This window comes from Myripristis murdjan, chromosome 9, assembly GCF_902150065.1.
Source record: "Myripristis murdjan chromosome 9, fMyrMur1.1, whole genome shotgun sequence".
NCBI lineage: Eukaryota > Metazoa > Chordata > Actinopteri > Holocentriformes > Holocentridae > Myripristis > Myripristis murdjan.
Window position 1 is genome coordinate 13,787,452 of NC_043988.1, and position 10,820 is coordinate 13,798,271.

The following is a 10,820-nucleotide window of genomic DNA, read 5'->3' on the forward strand; positions in this document are numbered from 1 at the left end:
AAGGGACGGAGTAGCAAGCATGAATGACAATGAGATGTATGCAGGGTCAAGTAGGTTATAATGCCTTTGCTATAGACTGCTGTCAGCAAGCAGTTTGAGGGCCAGATTTGTGGCATGTGTATTAAATACGACTGCAGGAGAGTGCTGTGTATCTGCAGGTCGGCCTTGTATGTCAGGATAATGTGAGGCGCTGGACTCAAATTGGATGAGAATAATTTGCATTTGCAAATTAAAATATATTTTCTTTCCTTATTTCTCTTTTTCTTTCTCTCTTTCTCTCTCTCTCTCACACACACACGCACGCACGCACACACACACACACACACACACACACACACACACACACACACTATGTGTCATTGTTTTGCTGCTGTGCCTGGCATACTGATACCTTTCCTATCACAGACATTATTTCTGCTTATTTCATGCTATAATTAGACCTTGTACACAGAATAAACATTCATACTGACTACATTATACTGAATTATAATGTTGTCAAAAACGATTTAGTGATGTGTGTGTGTTTGTTTGTATGTGCACACACGCACGCGCACGCATGTGTGTGTTAATGTGTTTGTGTGTGTGTGCATGCATGATTATGTTTATGTGTGTGCCTTTCTTGGTGACTCTATAGGGGGCCCAATATGGAGATGTGATTATATGTGATTAGAACTTTGTCTGATGAGCCATTAATAATTCATATACAAAGACATTAAGACAAGCACACACTCACGCGCGCGCTCGCGCGCACACACACACACACACACACACACACACACAGGTTTGCATGCACATATGTCTCTTCCTGAAGCACTGCAAGGCTAATATCTCTAGCTCCCCTGGCGTTTAGGACTAGACCGTCTGTTTGGAAAACTGGTAGATATTTGGCTTCACACACACGGGAAATGAGCATTCAGACCTGTTACAGAGAAATCCAGCGTCCAAGTGGGTTGAGGGCAAACAAAGGCCAGCGTTTTAGTCAGCAATAGATTTGTGTCTGGATGCCCATTCACAGACACACACCCATACACATTCATTTGTCCAGTCAAGCACATGTTTGCATTAGCTTTCTGATAAATGTAACTGTACATCCTCATTGTGCTGCACAAAAACAATCACACTGTACTGTACTGTCCCAAATCAGCATACACACCCACATATTCACTCTTTCTCTCCCTCCATCTCTCTCTGTCTGTTTGACTGTATGTTTCTCTCTCACACACACTCACACGTACTCACTTGAGATGTTGAGCCACTAAATTAAATTATAGATTACATAAGATTCAAATTTTTGAAGTTCCCCCGCAGTTTTAAGACATGATATGTCCAAAACATGGATTAACATCTAATACATTTGCAATGAGATTTGCAACACAACACAGTTACAGTTACAACACAGACACATATACATACATAAATCCACTGACACACACAAACACACATACAAACAGTATCCTCTGATCCTCATTGGCCATGACTCAGTCTGGGCTGATGTGGGTTATGCAACCCCTCCAGCGGTGCAGATGGAGCTGCAGATTACTGGTCTGGTGTGTGTTTATTAGTAATCTCTGTGTTTGTAATATTTGTCCATCTCGTTATATAATGCCAGACTGAGTCCAGCAGCCCTCTCACTCATCTCAGACACAGTTGGGACACCCAGGAAGGACATTGCTGTGAGATAGTGCAGTCCTTCGGATGGAGAAGAGCACTGGTTGCTGCTGAATTCCATTTCTGATCTCAACAGGATGCCACACAGTCATCCCCGCTATAATGCTCTGTCTTTGGAGGGAAGGATCAATGCGTCCATGCTTGAGCATAGACACAGAGTTTACAGCTGTTAATCTTAAGCATATGCACCAGAGAGGCTCATATGCACAAGGTTATCCTTTCTCTATTTTGTCATATAGAAGACAGAAGACTCAGGCGTCTGCTAAACTTTCACTTTTACACCCTATGTGGCCACATTTTAGCGTTGACATCTATAGCCATTTATACCTCTTTTCAGTGTTAAATAAACAGGTGTTCAGTGGGATGTTGATTCTGTGTTTTCTTCAAGCCTCATAGGGTCAAAATGCCCAAATATTTCAAAAAGGCTAAGAGGAGATATTTGACTAAACTACATTCGCTGTCAGGAGAGGTTTCGATTATTAGTAGGGTTGATTTGAAAACTAGGGAGGGTCAGTTCAGCGGCTCATAGCTGTTCTGACTAATGCTCAGTGAGGTTTAGACCGCTGAATCTGCACCGGTCAGTTTGTGTGGGTCTGGGATCGATTCAGTTAGAGGGAAATGGAAAAACAAATAAGAGAAAGAGAGATAGAGGGAAAGAGAGAGAGAGAGAGAGGCAGACAGATAAATGGGACACCAATAAATATTAGAGAGCTGTAGCGTCTCCTTTCTGACAAGCATTTTCAAACCAACAGCCCACCAAATGCCCCTGCCATCTGTTTGATCTGCACCATGGGCCTGCGTGTTACACCTCTGCATGCATGTATACATGCTGTCTCTCATTTTGAATGTCTTTTTCTCTCTCACTCACTCTCTCACACTCACGCACACACACACAAACACAATGGGCGTACAGCTAATGTATCTCCACTGTGGCCAAACACCATTAGGCGGCTTCCCTGCTCATCTCAGCAGGGAATCAGGTAAATCCATCACTCTCACAATCTCTTTAGCAGTTTGCCTCCATGGTACCCAAATACTAATGCAATCAGTGAAAGCCTAGGACCTGTCTGTGTGCGTGACTGTGTGTGTTTGTGAGACCAGGAGATGGAAGAGAGAGTGACTTGGAGAGAAGGCCAGGCGATGCCTCTGTGCTTGCTCTTTCATTCAAGATTTAGACATTCCTCCTGGCAGTTTTTCGCCAGACCTTTCATTTTGTCTGAGCATGTATGTGAGAGTGTGATGGTGCAAGAGAGTAAACACAGTAAAATCAGGATGTTGGTTTTCAGTTACTTGAAATGATTGCTGTAATTTCCTCCAAGCAGCAAAAACCCCACGCCTCCCTCATATTGTGATGTTGTATCTGGTTAATAGATAAGGATTATATGGCTGTTGTTGACTAATAAAAGGAAGTGGAGTCACTAAGTTCAAAAAGCTCAACTTTGATTCTCTTAGCACAGGAAATTGCCAGATATATATCTATATATCTGTATATCTATCTATCTATCTATCTATCTGGATAGATAGAGAAACTAATGCTAAATGTTAATGATAGGGCAACACTGACATAGACCACATCAGTTATATACAAAGTAAATCCTTTTATTATACGAGTAAAATGAGTAAAAAAATAGACCAGTCATTGTGTCAATGAAGTAAAGAGCAGGATGGTAATTAACACAGTGGAGCAGCTATATCTGTATAGTGATTATAATTACTCTATTTTATGGTATGTACAGAAATATCCTGTAAATGACATAGAACAGAAAGTACTGCATGGGAAATAGCATCAACACAGCTATGTCTAACAGCAGAGCGTCTACCATATGGAAGAGAAAAATTCTATGCAGCACTTTTTATTCTAATGCTGTGGAAATAAAATCATGATTGGCTCATAACAGTGTCAGTCAGGCTGGCAGCTACAACACACTCACTAATAACACAATTTCCACTCATTATTGACTGTGAGTGTTCAGTCAGTCTGTCACTCCTCATGAAGGTTGCCTATAAATAGTTATTTAGTCTTTAGAGGAGCTCACTAAAAGGTAGAGAGGCACACTGGGACGGAGTGGAGAGAATACCGTATCCTTGAGCTAAACTGTCGCCGTCGCGGCTCTTGGTTGATTTTTCATCTAAGATTGTTGTTTTTTTTTTTTTATTGTTCCTTTTAATCCCCCTGGGAGGTGGATCAGCGGAAGCACAGAGACTTGCATGTCAATCTGGGAGTCTGTCAAACAGGAGCCTGCAGCTCCCTCTCTGTAAACACCACATCATCAAAACATCCCTCACCTATTATTCATTCTCAGGTTCTCATCCCTCCAAAATATCTGCCCTTTATCTCTCTCTTTAACGCATCTTGACTCTCGCGCACCCTTTCTCTCTTGCTCCCTCTTGACTTTCAGGTACTCATTTCTTCTGTTTGCCACTCCATCATTGGCACAATTAGTGCTCCAGCTGGCACATACCAAGCTGCTTCTGCTGTGATGAGACTTTGCTTCTCTCCATCCCTCATGTTCACCTCTAACACTTTACTTTTGATTCCCATTCAATGCATTCACCCCACTCAGTCTAACACTTCCACCCGTTCACCATGCCCTTTCATTCTGTTTTCCACTCTTTCTCCTCCACATCTGCATTTTCTCAGATGAAAATGAAAGGGCTCGAGGAGGAGAGCGTGGCCTGCCTGTGCAGAGATGACTCGAGCAAAGCAAACAGACTGACAGATGGACAGTCCCAGCGAAGCGCCGGGGAGATAAGAGGATTGGACCGGTTGTTGCTTGTTGGTCTTTACGTAACCCTTAACACAGCTAGCTCGTCAGCTTCTTCTGAACTCCTCTAAATGGCAGGGATGAGACAGAAGTGACATGACAAAACAATTCAAGGGAGAATATCAGATTCTGGGGGAAAACAAGGACAGAGCATGACTGATAAACTGCAGAGGAAAGAGAAAGACACAGAGAGAGAATCAAATTTTGAGTTCCAACAAGTTGGCAAATTTTTATTTCGTCTCCATCTGAAATCCTTTTGCCATGATCAGGCTGCAGTCAACAGGTATTTTTGCTCTCCTTTCTTCTGCTCCTGCTCCGCCGTGAAAACCGTTTCCCTCTCCGGTTGTGACGGCACCTTGCAGGCCTTGTAGAGGATGACGAAGAGGATGAGGATGAGGATGCCCACCACGGAGTTACACACGATGGCCACAATGGCCCACACAGACAGGCCAGTCCTCAGATCAGCCTCCATGGTTGGCTGGACATTCGCCTCCAGACTCACTTTGTCCACTTTTAGACTTGTGTGTGGTCTGCAACTGACACCATGGTTATTGGTTTGCTTCCACAATTAGTCCCTGGGAGAACAGAAAAAGCGGAGTTAAGTGAACATACTGGGTTTGATTTCTACACAAACAGAACACACACATACTAGCACACTTGGCCTTGGTTAACCTGCCGGCGTCCTGGGAAATCTGTCGTGTGGGCCTGCTGACTCCACTAGTGAGATCAGCGAGGTACAAGATTACTTTCTCTCCGACAAGCTAGTCACCAGGCCAAGAGGGTTTCATTCCTGCGAACACTATTTGGAGCAAGCTACATCGAGCATCTAACATGGCTTTTTGTTTTTCATTTTAGCTGTTTTACATTCCTTTACAAACCATCCTTGAGAGGCAATAATTAACAGCAGTGGTTTTTCATTGTTAAGCACTGGGGGTTTCTTAAAGTTACACTATTTCAGTACTCGCAATATGCAAGAAACATCATAAAGGACTGAGACAGAGAAACATTCATTGCAGCGATTTTGTTGTGTACAATAATCAGCAGATAGCAGAGTGTGCCTTTCGGCTGCAGTTGCACGTTGGAGCATTCATTTTCTTGTTCCCTCCATACAGCCAGAGAGCAATGAAGTTATTAAATTGATAAAGAAAAGTAGGTGCCAGTAAGCACTTTTTCTCTGTGAATTATTTTCAATGAGTCGGAGCAGAGGTGTGTTTAGGGGAGAACATGTTTGAGAATGTAGTTGCTGGTTTTGTGGCTGGTATTAAATGGGTCACTGAGGTATACTTATGTGTGCGTATGTGTTTGAGTGTAAGAGGGATAGAGAAACAGGAAAGAGCATGAAATGGACTACGTGAATATTATTCCAGTCAGAGTTTAACAGATAAAAACTCCGGCTCATCTCCTTCCCTCTATACCTCTTCCCTTTCCCCTAATGCATTTCAAATGAGACCGCATGCTCCCTCCTCTCCCCAAGTGAGGGCAATACCACAGACGGCCGACCCTTGATGCCGAAACCTCATTTCAAGTTTCTAGTTATAACTCTCTGTACAGGCTTTTATGACCAAACAAAATAAAGATGGATGGCTCCAAGTTAGAGTGGGTGGCTTGACTGGCTCTCAAGCACGTGAAGTAGACATCAGCATCGGTACCAGATGGGTCCCTCTCCGGGTGACGATGGCATCACTCTGAGAAAAATTACCCTCATAATCACCAGCCAGGATTACTGAGGGTGCGACTCTCCTCCTCACAGATTTTGAGGTTATGTCCAGAATATTCTGAGGAGCTTTAAGGCTGGGTTTTGATTAGTTCATCATGGGACGAGAGCATCCAGTTTGCCATTTCAATTAGAAAATATGAAACAAAGAGAGGGATGTGTAAACTATCAAAGACAGAGGAGGAAGTATAAGATTCAGAGAGAGAGAGAGAGAGAGAGAGAGAGAGAGACAGAGAGAAAGAAAGAGAGAGAGGAGAGAGAGAGAAAACGAGAGGGAGTGTGTTTGTGTGTAAAATGTGGTTGCGAGAGGCAGAGCTGTCAGTGTGCTTATACTGACTTCAGAAAATCAGTAGTGCATATAACAAGAAAACACACAGCAGTCAGCCTCGTTATACACTATCGCCAATTATAGATGATTTTCACAATCCATGATTTCTGAAGTACATGACTTGCGGTTTATTTCTAAATATTACAAGGATAATTTGTTCCCATTGGCAAGATTAATAAATTTCCTCCACACAACAGATAACTCTATTTCCACTGCTGACTCAATGAGTCACTTGTAATGGGGCACTGCATTACACAAAATCTTTTTATGATCCTGGGCTATAGGGTGAGGAATCTTCTTATTGATGTATTGGATATTGAGTAGGAGGAGATAATCAGTGCTGCTATCAATGAATGATGAAACATACATATTGGTACAGCAAGGCTATGTCCTTTTGCCATAACACAACTTTCTGTCTTCTCGGAGTAGGTTCTTGAAAGGTCGTGTACATCATACAACATCTCTGTCTAAACGCTGTGTGACATTAATAGTCTCTAATAAACCTGAATGGAAAGTTTGCACACAAGTTTTTGTTTTGTTTGATTCCAAAGAGTCCAAAAAGCAAGAGCAGCAGCACTGTCGCCCCACAAACACACACATACAAACACACACAGACCAAAGTACAAACGTGCACACACTTTCCCAAGGCCGCCATCAGTACACTGATACATGGCTTACACTGTTTCTGTTATGCAATGGCTCTGTGCTCTGTAGCTGTACAGGAGATAAATGAGCGAAGATATAAGACTGAAGAGGAGGCTGAAATTTACGGTCTGAGTTTGGAGTCTGGCAACAGCACACACTTCTGCATGCGTGTGTGTGTGTGTTTGAATGGTGTTACTGATGCACATAATAGCCTTTTGTTTGGACATGCCAAGAAGTTAATGTAAATGTATGCAAATAATATATGCACCACCGAGTACTTTTACAGAGGCAGGCAAAGACAGAGAGGCTACGGAGAGGGGGGGGGGAGAGAGAGAGAGAGAGAGAGAGAGAGAGAGAGAGAGAGAGAGAGAGAGAGAGAGAGAGAGAGAGAGAGAGAGACTTGTGCTTATGTTCAGATGGAATAGTCAAATCCTTGTAGGATGTTTGCATAATGCATCAGCCCACAGTGACTATCAGTGTCAGTGGCCTCCATCTCATATGACACATGACACTCCTCTGGTCTGGGGCCTTCCTCCCCGGTCTGAACTTATTTCAGAGCACCAGCTGCATAGCCAGGACTTTAAAAAAGACTTGGAGAATCAACTGTGTTGAGTATTGCCAGGAATGCGCATTAATGGACAACTACGGTGAGGTCTAAAAGTTGGTTATTTATTAAACATGCAAGTATTGGCTGCAACAATTAACTTCTTAGATGTACACTACACAAAACACACGAAAACTTTGGCATGTCATCATTACGCAGCTATAATATCCAAAAATGGGGGGAAAACCGCACTGTATTAGTTTACCATGTAAGATCACAAAAACAGGCTACCATTAAGAACAATGAGATCACTACATCGTCACAGTATCACAGTCCCAAGTCCCAGTCGAAATATTACTGAAAGAGTTTGTGATTCTTTTTGCGTTAGAGTGGGACCGCCTTGAGTCGCGCTTGGTGACTGGCGTGACTGTGTTTTGTTTTCGGCGCTTATCGTCGCTGTGAGCAAATCAGCACTCTGAGGCTATAAACATTTCATGCAACAGCCTACCCAGTTCCTCCGTCTGGTATCCGGTAACCATGCGTGCGTATTCCCCCGCCACCGGCACCGTCCAAAGTGCAAAGTGGATGAACATCAAATTTCAAACTGGATCTCGCTGTGATATTCAGCAACTCTTCGCCAGAGCGCTCCTGTAGCTGGAACTTGCGGCGAAGTAGGTCACCAAACTCTGATCGACCGTCCGGCGGTGGGGCTCGATCGGCGCGCGCGCAGACGGACGGACGGACGGATGGGCGGTCGGCACTAGACTAGTAATGAAGTGAAACTGGCGGAGTCCCGGCCGGTTCCCGTAGAAAACTGACAGGAGCAAGGCGACAGAGCGGAGATGCTGCTGTCACTGTAGCTCCTCATCACCCCTCAGGCCCTCCCCCCTCCTCCACCCAGCCTTCCCTCCCGCTCTGAAGCGCGCTATTTATAAGCTCTCAGATCATCCCATCAAGGTCTGTCCCTCTCACACCAGGAGCTCCTCGCAGGTCATAGCTCAGACAATCTTACGAGCTCACACAGTCATGCTTTTGACAGCTTATGTTCAGCAGAAAAGGAAGCGCACGTTACACCGTTCATGTCCATGAGATGGGACTTTACTGATCCCATATAAGAGAGAAACTCCTTATCCTTTATGTTTTGCAGGTTGGGACTGCTGTCATGCCCAAGGGGACTTCAGCAGCTCAAGATGATTTCCCCACATGAGGGCTAGAACCAGAGAACCAACCCTTCATTTGAGGTTTAAAAAATACTCTGTATACATTATAGGTTGTCTTGGGAGTTATCTCTAATGCACTGTGAGGCTGGGGGGGCTGGATAGGCTAGACTGCGCAGAAGGCCTGGTGTGTCCTTGTCCTTGATGTTGTGTCGCGTCTCTTTTTTCTCCTCTGTTTTTGTTTCAGCTGACTCATTGTTGAATAGTTAATTTTAGGCAACTGCTTTTGTTCTTTTATACTTTTTTGTAAAGTGTTTTGAGAAATGTTTATGTTGAAAGTCTACATAAATGAACTTGCACTTGTTTGGACTTGTTTTCTGAAGGATATGTGAAATATATTTTTTGCAGTATGGACAATCACTACACAGCAGCAAGGGCATTATGGCCGAAGCTGCAGGAACTACAAGCACCTTTAGTGGACTCCGCACAAGGTGCACAAGTTGTAGAAACTGAATATCTGGCAGCTGCACAAACCTCAAACTTGTGGGCCCGCACTCTCTCATTGGTATTCAACACAACAGCAGGGTGTCCCTGGGGGATTCTGTTGGGCTCCTTTGTATCTGTGTGTGTGTCTGTGTGTGGGAGAGAGAGGGAGGGACAGAGGGAGAGGGGAGTGGGGTACCCTGACTGACAGAGTTCAGACACGGACAAAGCATACTTTTGAGGCTCGGCCCTAACTCTCACCAGTGGCTTCAGACAAAAGCTTCCCAGGCACGCAGAGGCAGCCGAAAGCAGCGGTGCAGTAAAGTGTTACTCAGACTCACACACACATACTGACTGTACTTCAAGGGGTGCTTTCATTAAATTCAATTAAATATGATTGCAGCAACTGATAACTGACTGATAACAATGGCTGGTCAAAATATAATCCTAGCTGTTGACACAGTACATTGCTGGATCATGTACAAACATCTGATTACTACAGTAGCAGGTGATTATCACTTCAAAGGCTAATCACTATAAGCACTGTGGCATATTTTAAACAGATGATGTACTCAATATATCGACTAACTTGGTTAACATAATCACATCATCAGTTTCAATTTTGGAACCACTTCTGAAGTAATTATAGCAGGGCAATATAATAATGTGATAGCAATGTGTTACATAAACACCTGTTTTTATATTTCTAACCTCTTTAGAGGCACATTTTATTGCACAGAGACAAGTGATTGCAGTTATTACAGTATCAGTTGCTGCAGTGAGGATGCACCATGTGTTATAACAAAACTAAAAGGAGGCTAAGCGACAGGTTGGCGAGGCACCAGCACGGCATTAGGACTGCGAATGTGAACCATCCAATGGCCGTGCATTTTAAAGAGGCGGGCCACAGAAGTCCAGATTCCCTGTAGGTCAGAGTGTTGGAGGTGAAACTGGACAGCTGCAAGGGAGGAGACAGAGGGAGAGAGAGACAGAGAGGAAGAGAGAGAGAGAGAGAAAGAGGGAAAGGAAGAGAGAGAGAGAGAGAGAGAGAGAGATGTAACTATCCCAAAGGAAAACCTTTTGAATTTTCAGACTAAAAGCCACAGTATCCCCCGGACTAAACGATGACTAAGACCTCAGTGTGTTCTTGTGGTGTATTTTTGGACTTGGGGCTTATTAGTCGAATATATCAAGGAGAAATTGGGCTTTCTTCTTATTTTTGTTGACATTTGTTCTGTATTTGAGGTGCATTACTGTATTATTATCGTCTTGGAGAGGATATTGTGAAAAGGCCTGTGTTGGGTGTCATGTAAAAAACAAAACAAAAAAAAAACACCCCAACTTTTTTTCTGGAGAGCTTTTTAACATGACTTAATCCAATAAATACAAATCTATTTTCATTATGGAAGGAGAGGGGCCTTGGGAGTCTTACTTTTTTGTTGCATTCAAAACAGTGCATATATATATATATTCACCAGCATGGAATCACAGACTTAAAAGTAGAGCAGCAGCAATT

General features: G+C 43.5%; 1 long non-coding RNA gene across 1 annotated transcript; it reads right to left on the reverse strand.

The window, feature by feature from the left end:
• Positions 1 to 3,809: 3,809 nt before the first annotated feature.
• LOC115365294 (uncharacterized) lies at positions 3,810 to 8,568 on the reverse strand. The gene is made up of 2 exons (XR_003928759.1): positions 8,173 to 8,568; positions 3,810 to 5,008 (listed from the first exon to the last, which is right to left on the reverse strand). It is a non-coding gene; the product is annotated as an uncharacterized LOC115365294 (long non-coding RNA).
• Between the last annotated feature and the right edge of the window lie 2,252 nt (positions 8,569 to 10,820).